The sequence below is a fragment of the Cupressus sempervirens genome, chromosome 1, assembly GCF_028749045.1.
Source record: "Cupressus sempervirens isolate cs-2001-9-10 chromosome 1, ASM2874904v1, whole genome shotgun sequence".
NCBI lineage: Eukaryota > Viridiplantae > Streptophyta > Pinopsida > Cupressales > Cupressaceae > Cupressus > Cupressus sempervirens.
In genome coordinates, this window is record NC_143118.1 from 122795298 (window position 1) to 122808354 (window position 13057).

The following is a 13057-nucleotide window of genomic DNA, read 5'->3' on the forward strand; positions in this document are numbered from 1 at the left end:
TCACCTCTAATACTGACCGTTGATTGAAATCGATCTTAACTGTTGATGAATTCGAGGAAAGTCTACTTAAGAGACTCTCATCTCTTCATTTTGAAAAGTTGAATGAGAATTTGCATCGAATTGTTGCTGGAATTCATACTCACATTTGCTCATATTCACATACGCAAAAATCAAGTTTGAACAAAAGTTGACCAGATTTAACCACGGTTGACTTGAGTTGACTTGTTTTGAATTTTTTTTTTGAAATAATTAAATGAAATTATTTAATTAAATGGAATACTTACTTCTAATTAATTAAACAAAGTTATTTAATTAAATGAGAAGCCATTCCTAATTAATTAAATGAAGTTATTTAATTAAATATGAAATGTGTCTCTAATTAATTAAAGATTATTTAATTAAATAGAAAAAGTAATTATGAGAGCATATCTCATTTTATTATATTAAATATCTCAACAAAATCTTTCTTCAGTTCAAAAAGGGAAATTTCTTGTTCACTATTGATCAAAAATGAGTTAAGTCAGTTAACTCCTTTTTCTACTCAAATTGAATCAGTTAACTCCTTATTTTATTCAAATTAAAACTGTTAACTCCCTTTAATTTGGAAATCTCCTTTTATGACTTAACTTCACCTTTAATCCTGACCCTTGATTGAAATCGATCTCAACCGTTGATGAATTTCAGGAAAGTCTATTTAAGAGACCCTCATCTCTTCATTTTAAAAGGTTGAATGAGAATTTGCATCGAATTGTTGCTGAAATTCATACTCACATTTGCTCATATTCAGATACGCAAAGATCAAGTTTGACCAAAGGTTGACCAAATTTAACCATGGTTGACTTGAGTTGACATGTTTTGAAATTTTTTTTGAAATAATTAAACGAAATTATTTAATTAAATGGAGTACTTACTTCTAATTAATTAAATAAAGTTATTTAATTAAATGAGAAGCCATTCCTAATTAATTAAATGAAGTTATTTAATTAAATAAGAAAAGTGTCTCTAATTAATTAAAGATTAATTAATTAAATAGAAAAAGTAATTATGAGAGCATATCTCATTTTATTAAATTAAATATCTCAACAAAATCTCTCTTCAGTTCAAAAAGGGAAATTTCTAGTTCACTATTGATCAAAAATGAGTTAAATGAGTTAACTCCTTTTTCTACTCAAATTGAATCTGTTAACACCTTATTTTACTCAAATTAAATCTGTTAACTCCCTTTAATTTGGAAATCTCTATTTATGACTGAACTTCACCTTTAATCCTGACACTTGATTGAAATTGATCTCATTCGTTAATGATTTTTAGGAAAGTCTATTTAAGAGACCCTCATCTCTTCATTTTGAAAGGTTGAATGAGAATTTGCATCGAATTGTTGCTAGAATTCATACTCACATTTGCTCATATTCACATACGCAAATATCAAGTTTGACCAAAAGTTGACCAGATTTAACCACAGTTGACTTGGGTTTACTAGTTTCGAAAAGAATTTTTAAATAATTAAATGAATTTATTTAATTAAATGGAGTACTTGCTTCTAATTAATTAAATAAAGTTATTTATTTAATTGAGAAGCCATTCCTAATTAATTAAATGAAGTTATTTAATTAAATAAGAAAAGTGTGTTTAATTAATTAAAGATTATTTAATTAAATAGAAAAAGTAATTATGAGCATATCTCATTTTATTAAATTAAATATCTCATCAAAATCTGTCTTCAGTTCAAAAAGTGAAATTTCCACTTCATTATTGATAAAAAATGAATTAAATAAGTTAACTCCTTTTTCTACTCAAATTGAATCAGTTAACTCCTTATTTTACTCAAATTAAATCTGTTAACTCCCTTTAATTTGGAAATCTCCCTTTATCACTAAACTTCACCTTTAATCCTGACCGTTGATTGAAATCAATCTCAACTGTTGATGAATTCAAGGAAAGTCTATTTAAGAGACTCTCATCTGAGAATTTGCATCGAATTGGGTCTGAAATTCATACTCACATTTGCTCATATTCACATACGCAAAGATCAAGTTTGACCAAAACTTGACCAAATTTAACCACGGTTGACTTGAGTTGAGTAGTTTCGAAAAAAAATTTGAAATAATTAAACGAAATTATTTAATTAAATGGAGTACTTACTTCTAATCAATTAAACAAAGTTATTTAATTAAATGAGAAGCGATTCCTAATTAATTAAATGAAGTTATTTAATTAAATAAGAAATGTGTCTCTAATTAATTAAAGATTATTTAATTAAATAGAAAAAGTAATTATGAGAGCATATCTTATTTTATTATATTAAATATCTCAACAAAATCTCTTTTCAGTTCAAAAAGGGAAATTTTCAGTTCACTATTGATAAAAAATGAGTTAAATCAGTTAACTCCTTTTTCTACTCAAATTGAATCAGTTAACTCCTTATTTTACTCAAATTAAATCTGTTAACTCCCTTTAATTTGGAAATCTCCCTTTATGACTGAACTTCACCTTTAATCCTAACCGTTGATTGAAATCGATCTCAACCGTTGATGAATTCTGGAAAAGTCTATTTAAGAGACCCTCATCTCTTCATTTTGAAAGGTTGAATGAGAATTTGCATCGAATTGTTGTTGAAATTCATACTCACATTTGCTCATATTCACATACGCAAAGATCCATTTTGACCAAAAGTTGACTAGATTTAACCACGGTTGACTTGAGTTGACTAGTGTGAAAAAGAATTTCAAAATAATTAAACGAATTTATTTAATTAAATGGAGTACTTACTTCTAATTAATTAAATAAAGTTATTTAATTAAATGAGAAGCCATTCCTAATTAATTAAATTAAGTTATTTAATTAAATAAGAAAAGTGTCGTTAAGAAATTAAAGATTATTTAATTAAATAGAAAAAGTAATTATGAGAGCATATCTCATTTTATTCAATTAAATATCTCAACAAAATCTCTCTTCAGTTCAAAAAGGGAAATTTTCAGTTTACTATTGATAAAAAATGAGTTAAATCAGTTAACTCCTTTTTCTACTCAAATTGAATCAGTTAACTCCTTATTTTACTCAAATTAAATCGGTTAACTCCCTTTAATTTGGAAATCTCCTTTTATGACTAAACTTCACCTTTAATCCTGATCATTCATTGAAATTGATCTCAACTGTTGATGATTTTCAGGAAAGTCTATTTAAGAGACCCTCATCTCTTCATTTTGAAAGGTTGAATGAGAATTTGCATCGAATTGTTGCTGTAATTTATACTCACATTTGCTCATATTAACATACGCAAAAATCAAGTTTGACCAAAAGTTGACCAGATTTAACCACGGTTGACTTGAGTTGACTAGTTTCGAAAAGAATTTTGAAATAATTAAACAAATTTTTTTAATTAAATGGAGTACTTACTTCTAATTAATTAAACAAAGTTATTTAATTAAATGAGAAGCCATTTCTAATTAATTAAATGAAGTTATTTAATTAAATAGGAAAAGTGCCTCTAATTAATTAAAGATTATTTAATTAGATAGAAAAAGTAATTATGAGAGCATATCTCATTTTATTAAATTAAATATCTCAACAAAATCTCTCTTCAATTCAAAAATGGAAATTTTCAGTTCACTATTGATAAAAATTGAGCTAAATCAGTTAACTCATTTTTCTATTCAGATTGAATCAGTTAACTCCTTATTTTACTCAAATTAAATCTGTTAACTCCCTTTAATTTGGAAATCTCGCTTTATGACTGAACTTCACCTTTAATCCTGATCGTTGATTGAAATCGATCTCAACCGTTGATGAATTCCAGGAAAGTCTATTTAGGAGACCCTCATCTCTTCATTTTGAAAGGTTGAATGAGAATTTTCATCGAATTGTTACTGGAATTTGGCATGCCCAAACTACGAGGGCAAAAACACACAAATTTTTTTGAATAATGATTAATAATTAAACATGCTCTAAGTTTGAAATGATTGAGATAGAAGTTTTAGTACAGGTTCTCTACATTACGTCTTAAGTTTATAACATGAGGATGATTACATCGTTAAGGTTTTGAAACTTTCGTTATAAAGTTAATATCGCTAAAAGTTATGCTATTACATTAACTTACAACAATATGAGAAAATTATTTAAATATGAATGTAAATGTATCCAGGTTTAAATTAATTGAAAGTATCTAATCAACATTTACTATAAATCTCTTAGACATTCATCGATTGAAAATCTAAATCAATATAGGAAAGTCACTTGAAGAAAAAAATTAACTAAAATTAAAACTGTATTTGCAATAAAATTATATTACAATACATATTTAAAAAAAATACTAACAAATTTAAAATCTGAACTATATTACATTTAATTTTAAATTAACACTGAACTAACCTAATTTAAAACAAACACTTTAAAAAATAACACAATATTCTAACATGAACTTCTAACTAATTTTAACTTCTAAATAGAACTATTCTAATGATATCAATTACATACATGATCCATATTAATTAATTAATGTCACTTACAAATAATCACCTTGTAACAAGCTAAATCAAACCTTACTACAATCCAAAAGACACTACTACAAATTCTAATACTAACTCTACATTGAAAATATTCACAACTCAAACATTATATTAACTAAATCCCTATACTAAACTAAAACTAATCCTAACACAACTACTAAAACAAATTTAAATCCAACTAAAAAAAAACTTAACCAAAAATAAATAAATAAACACTTAATACAAGACTAACCTACCTACTCTAACCACCAACCTAAAAACCTACTAACCCTACCATTCCTACTCTACCACCCCTCCCTTTGGTCACGTCAACCCCCCCATGACATGCGCTTCTCCCAAGCGCTTAAACCTATGCACTACACGAGGTTACTGACCCTGCGTCAGTAATATTTCCCCCTCTTCATTCCACTTGCCTTGGGTGGAAACCAAGGTAGCCACCAAAGGAGAACAACTTGTTTAAAACTTTAAAAAAAATTAAACACAAAACCACAATTACCAAGGTCAGCGAGAGTTAAGGGAGGGTAGGGAGGTGATGTCACCCAACGACCTTGCACGTAAAACTTTGTTAAAACAACTTTTAAATAATAGCATAATGAGAAATGACGCCCAAGGAAAATGGTAAACATAGAGGTCATAAAGTTTATAGGTAAGAGTATAAGATATGAAAATAGTCTTCTAGGATAAGCATTAAATTGCTTATAACTAAATTAGATATTATTCACATTAGAAATATATATAAATATATTTTTATATAGAAAACAAAACAAATATTCTTTGTCTCAATAAGAGAATAAATTATTTCTCTCATACAATTTCCAGCATCCTGTAGGTGGGTGTTTTTTTGGAAATTTTCTTGTTCACTCTTTTTTTTTTGCATATGAATTTTCTCTTAGGGATGGTATGTAAAGTTAATTTAATCTTCTTTAGGCAGGATCAAAAAAATTGAAAAGCTAACATATTGCTAATATTATCCCAAAGTTTTAATTCCTAAGGTTTCTTATGGCTTACAAAACTAATAGTGCATCTCTTAAATCTATTAGATGATTAAGGTAGAATTCAATACAATTTTCTATGACATCTAAAATAGATTAAACCAAGCACTAAATTCATCATTCCATTTACACCTGAACTCATGTAGGAGCATTCACAGATCATACTTTGAGCAATGTCCTTCCATCGTTTATATAAGGGAGTAGAATTGAATGGATTTAAACATGAAGTTAATGATCATGTCACAATAGTGCATGAATAAATTGATTTCCTAAACAAACTTGAAATAAATTATATCAACCATATCCATTATTTTCTTTTTCTTAACACAATTTTCATTTTAAACAAATAAGAAAACTTGAAAATTTGCTCAATTAAACCATCATCAAAACACCTTATTCCTGATGTGCATCCATCTATTTTTAAATTACGATTAAATCACAAGATAAACAATTTTACTCAAACACCAATTTTATTGGTAAACCTGATTCAAAGGCTCAGCCGGGAAAGAACCAGGAAGAAAATCTGGCATTGTTGCCATTACAACACAGTTTTGAGATACAACTAACATAGGATTTCAATCTTGAATTACATCACTTAAATCAAATCTCCTTCATGGCCCTCATCAAGGGTTCCATATCCAGTTCTACAACACATTACTAGAACCATGGAGGGAACAAAAATCTGATCGAGTGACAACCAAGCATAACCAAGAGACAATACACATACAAAATCATACATGGTTTACACAATAGGATTCACAATGAATCAAAACTAGGGAAAGGTGGATTCTTTCAACCAGAAGAAGTCAAGCACAACACCAAACAAATGCCCAATCGGGGCTATATACCAAAAATTTTTGTTCTTTCATTTCAACATACCAGAATCATACAAGGTTTGTGCTGATAGGTAGGGGCCCATAACACCCTACCCTTTCTCCCTCTTATCATTCTGAGAAGAGACTCTACACTGGATGGAGTTCGACTAAATAGACCTTTTCCAAAATTGGTCACTTCTGCCCTCTCCAAGGGTGAGTAATACCAAAACACCCATGCAAGAAAAATCTCAAAATTGCAACATAAACATGTAAGGAAAACATCCAAAAAAATAACATGTTTTTCAAATCTTCCCAACATACCCACAACCATACAAACATTCAAACAACAACAAGGTAGCATAAGCATGAAACAAGAATGAAATCTGAACAAGGGACATGAGAATTCCAACCTTCACAAAGATGTAATGGCAATGAACAAGTTTGAGTAGAGTTTCCTTCTCCTTGCTTCAACCTTCAAGAACTCCTCTCTAAATGTAGAGATTGGGTAACAACCTCCACAAGTCCAAGAAGGGCCTCTAAATAAGCCCCCAACTCAACCACCCAAAAGGAGCAATAACTACTTCCACCCACTAGCAATTCTAGAAACTTCTAACTCTACCCTCACTATGGTTAGACACAAAAAGGAGGTGGGGTAAGACAACTCATGATAACCACAAGCAATTTTTGCACAAAGGCAAAAAGGGACTTTTTGAGTGATCTCCAAAGTCAACAAAAGGGGCTTAAGGGTTGGAAAAGACCCCTAACCCATACCCATACCCCTTGGGTATAATTATTCCATGATTTAAAGCCTTAGAAAAAGGTTTAGAGCCAAACAAAAGCTAGGAAATAAATTAAGACCAACTAACAATTCTAACAATACAGATTAAGCACTAATCCAAATTAGGGATGACTAAACTCGATTAACAATCAAATTAGCAAACTGACACTCACTTAAAAAAACTAAGGTCCAAAGGGTACACAACTAACCCTAACTAGCACGCTAAAGGGCACAAACAATTCACGAGTGTCAAGCAACACTAACAGAACATAATTACAAGACATTCACATTTACTGATCACATAAGGATACATACATACATCTCAATTTAAAATACTTGAACAACGAACAACAAGGTTTCCAAAATTAACACATAGAGATCAGTTATGTTCTTCCATCGGTTTCCTAGGCTAAAATATCTACACACTCATTGCACACATCAGTAGTCCCAAAAATCACATGTACATATATAGGTGTCAGAAATTTACATAAATTAAAACATACATCAATCAGAGTTTCTTTCATCCTACTTAATTCTTAACCAATTAAAATATCCTGAACCAAAATATCAATCCTACATTACTGATTTCATCAACATACATATATATGAAACATTAAATGACAATCATCAAATATATCTGAAAATAACATCACACAACATGAAATAATAAAGTATGTTCTAAGCATCAGATAATGTCTCGACATCTCGAGTTGTGAGTATCAAAATGATAAAGTAACAACTAAGGCTACGAAGGGTCGGGGCAAGGCCTCACAGAATTCATAGTCACATTTGCTCATATTCAAATACGTAAAGATCAAGTTTGACCAAAAGTTGACCAAATTTAACCACGGTTGACTTGAGTTGACTAGTTTCAAAAAGAATTTTGAGATAATTAAACGAAATTATTTAATTAAACAAAGCACTTACTTCTAATTAATTAAACAAAGTTATTTAATTAAATGAGAAGCCATTCCTAATTAATTAAATGAAGTTATTTAAGTAAATAAGAAAAGTATCTCTAATTAATTAAAGAATATTTAATTAAATAGAAAAAGTAATTATGAGAGCATATCTCATTTTATTAAATTAAACATCTCAACAAAATCTCTCTTCAGTTCAAAAAGGGAAATTTCCAGTTCACTATTGAGCAAAAATAAGTTAAATCAGTTAACTCCTTTTTCTACTCAAATTGAATCAACTAACTCCTTATTTTACTCAAATTAAATCTGTTAACTCCCTTTAATTTGGAAATCTCCCTTTATGACTGAAATTCACCTTTAATCCTGACCCTTGATTGAAATCGATCTCAACCGTTGATGAATTTCAGGAAAGTCTATTTAAGAGACCCTCATCTCTTCATTTTGAAAGGTTGAGTGAGAATTTGCATTGAATTGTTGCTAGAATTCATACTCACATTTTCTCATATTCACATACGCAAAGATCAAGTTTGACCAAAGGTTGACCAAATTTAACCATGGTTGACTTGAGTTGACATGTTTTGAAATTTTTTTTGAAATAATTAAACGAAATTATTTAATTAAATGGAGTACTTACTTCTAATTAATTAAATAAAGTTATTTAATTAAATGAGAAGCCATTCCTAATTAATTAAATGAAGTTATTTAATTAAATAAGAAAAGTGTCTCTAATTAATTAAAGATTAATTAATTAAATAGAAAAAGTAATTATGAGAGCATATCTCATTTTATTAAATTAAATATCTCAACAAAATCTCTCTTCAGTTCAAAAAGGGAAATTTCTAGTTCACTATTGATCAAAAATGAGTTAAATGAGTTAACTCCTTTTTCTACTCAAATTGAATCACTTAACTCCTTATTTTACTCAAATTAAATCTGTTAACTCCCTTTAATTTGAAAATCTCCCTTTATGACTGAAATTCACCTTTAATCCTGACCATTGATTGAAATCGATCTCAACCGTTGATGAATTTCAGGAAAGTCTATTTAAGAGACTCTCATCTCTTCATTTTGAAAGGTTGAATGAGAATTTGCATTGAATTGTTGTTGGAATTCATACTCATGTTTGCTCATATTCACATACACAAATATCAAGTTTGACCAAAAGTTGACTAGATTTAACCACGGTTGACTTGAGTTGACTAGTTTCGAAAAGAATTTTGAAATAATTAAATGAAATTATTTAATTAAATGGAGTACATACTTCTAATTAATTAAACAAAGTTATTTAATTAAATGAGAAGCCATTCTTAATTAATTAAATGAAGTTATTTAATTAAATAAGAAAAGTGTCTCTAATTAATTAAAGATTATTTAATTAAATAGAAAAAGTAATTATGAGAGCATATCTCATTTTATTAAATTAAATATCTCAACAAAATCTCTCTTTAGTTCAAAAAGGGAAATTTTCAGTTCACTATTGATCAAAAATGAGTTAAATCTGTTAACTCCTTTTTCTACTTAATTTGAATCAGTTAACTCCTTGTTTTACTCAAATTAAATCTATTGACTCTCTTTAATTTGGAAATCTCCCTTTATGATTGAACTTCACCTTTAATCCTGACCGTTAATTGAAATCGATCTCAACCGTTGATGAATTTTAGGAAAGTCTATTTAAGAGACCCTCATGTCTTCATTTTGAAAGGTTAAATGAGAATTTGTGTAATGCCCCGCCAAGGGATCCAAAGAATTTCACTAAGTTTGCCAAACAAATTTTTTTTTTAAAACATCATAGTAAAACCATACACAACACTTGCGAAAGCAGTAGAAACAATTCGAATAAAAGTACACATAACATAACATAACAGATTACATTCTTTAAAGATCCCTTAACGTTGAATTACTTCTAATCATAACTTATTCATCTAACATTACATCCTTAACAATGAAATAACAAGGATACATCCAATGTTCTTAAACCATATACAAGTGTACATTTTAGATTGCTCAATCATCCACTATACATGTTACAAGGTATGAAAAGCTTAAAAGAATAAACATCCATGTAAATAAAGTACATCATCATCCAATATTAATCCATGATGTAATAACATAATGAAACCATAACCATAAATGATACATCATCATCATAAAGATATAAACACCCATCATAAAAGATAACCATACATCATAAACATAACTAACTAAGTGCACGGTTCCTCCCAACCGTAAATAGCATCATTAGACCATCATGAATCTTAACCATCTCTCCGTGCGTAACATTCCAAAGCACTGAAGAGATCATCGATATTATCTTAGTAGGAATGTCACTCCTAAAACATCCTACTAACATGCAAAGTAAAGCATAATATATCATCTAACATATGCAAATCATCAATATAAGAAACATACTAATAAATACATCCATCATAAGGTATAACATCTATCATAATGATCCAAGAACATAATGAAGATAAATACCAACCAATAATACTCCAGCCACGGTGTCTCGGACGGATCTCAAATGATAAGAGTGGAAAAAAATACTACCACCCGACCGCATGGAACCTAAGTGGTCCACTCCCACTGTGATGAGGAGATAATCTCAAGTCCCAAATAGGATATCAAAACCACAAAGCATAAATCTCTTTAAGTCCAGGAATCCTAAAAGTATACTAACTCAAAGGTTCCATTCACACAAAATCGACATCTAATTCCCAGAGGCACAACAAAGACATGTAGGAAACTTACTCTGCAAGAAGTTAAGTGTCATCGCATTTATCTCGTACAAGTTACCCTGACAGTTAGCTAAACTCCACGAGTCCATACAGATCTCATGCAGTCACTAGTATCCTCTCATACTGACAAGGCATACTATGGAATGCAAGGTCGCAACTATGCGTTCTCACTACTCCCATCCTAGCCTATACAAGCGCTCAAGGCATGGGCGAGAACCAAAACAATTATCTATTTAGGTTCATTTAATCCCTGTTTAGTGTGTAAATGTTATCACATATTAACCAAAACTTACAATGAGTTACCCTGGCAGACACTTAGGGCCCCGACTCCCATTGCAAGCCACTTCCCAACACTATAGGTAGATTACCTACCCTAAGCTCATGGAATCATAAAATCACCACAGTCTTGTACAAGCGACTGTAAAGAAAATCCAAAAGATAATCCATTAAAACAATCATCAAATATCCACAATATAAGCATCAAATATCCACAATAATAATTATCAAATCTCCAAGATAAGAACCATCAAAATATCCATGAGCATCTGGAAAAACATCCATAGAAAATCATGACCACAACAGTTCTTTATTGGCAACTAAAAGCATCACTGATAATCATAAGTATCCATTGGTTCTCAATAACCAAAATAAATCATCTCATTTATTGGTTCTCAACAAGCAACCAAGAATATCTCAAAATCATACTGATCGAAGACTCCAAAATGGTTGAGTCAAAACATGTCACAACATGACATCATCTGGAAATAAATTCACATTTCAGTCCCATCATGGTGACTAGAAAGTAATCCAAGGATAACTGATCGACGACTCAAAAATGATTAGCTCAAGTATCTCATACACATACATCTCAGCTTCACACATGAAGACTGATGAACAAATACAAACATTTCATAGAGCATACGATCACATAACCATGGTTGGGTTTATAAAGATTGAGACCAAATAAGATCAACATGCCAACACATCTCATAACCCCCAAGCCTCTGGTAACAACCTAGGACTGGTCATCACTAGTCAACCCAAAAACCCAAAACAAGAAGCATATAGAATACACAATGCAGACACATGTTTTGGTTTTGCTATTATCTCATAGTTGAATCAAGTGTAGAGCTTCGGTTTTAATTTTAAGTATACTTCAAGTGTCTAAGTTTCATCATTTGACTTACAAGTCAACCTATTTGTTCCCCTGATAGCATTATCCTTCCATTATTAAGAATTACATTCTAAGAATTACTTAAGGTTAAATATTCACTAAACTGATCATCATTGACCTTAATTAAATTGTTCTCTATTTTAACCATGATCCATATTCTAATTCTGACCGTTGATTGAAATCGATCTCAACCATTGATGAAATACAACAAATTCTATTTAAGAGACCCTCATCTCTTCATTTTGAAAGGTTGAATGAGAATTTGCATCGAATTGTTGCTAGAATTTATACTCACATTTGCTCATATTCACATACGTAGAGATCAAATTTGATCAAAGGTTGACCAGATTTAACCATGGTTGACTTGAGTTGACTACTTTCAATTTTTTTTAAAAAATAATTAAATAAAATTATTTAATGAAATAGAGTACTTAATTCTAATTAATTAAACAAAGTTATTTAATTAAATGAGAAGCCATTCTTAATTAATTAAATAAAGTTTTTTAATTAAATAAGAAAAGTGTCTCTAATTAATTAAAGATTATTTAATTAAATAGAAAAATTAATTATGAGAGCATATCTCATTTTATTAAATTAAATATCTCAACAAAATCTCTCTTCAGTTCAAAAAGAGAAATTTTTAGTTCACTATTGATCAAAAATGAGTTAAATCAGTTAACTCCTTTTTCTACACAAATTGAATCAGTTAACTCTTTATTTTACTCAAATTAAATCTGTTAACTCTCTTTAATTTGGAAATCTCCCTTTATGACTGAACTTCACCTTTATTCCTGACCGTTGATTGAAATCGATCTCAATCGTTGATGAATTCTAAAAAAGTCTATTTAAGAGACCTTCATCTCTTCATTTTGAAAGGTTGAATGAAAATTTGCATCGAATTGTTGCTAGAATTCATACTCACATTTGCTCATATTCACATACATAGAGATCAAGTTTCACCAGATTTAACCTCGGTTGACTTGAGTTGACCAGTTTCAAAAAGAATTTTGAAATAATTAAACGAAATTATTTAATTAAATGGAGTACTTACTTCTAATTAATTAAACAAAGTTATTTAATTAAATGAGAATCCATTCCTACTTAATTAAATGAAGTTATTTAATTAAATAAGAAAAGT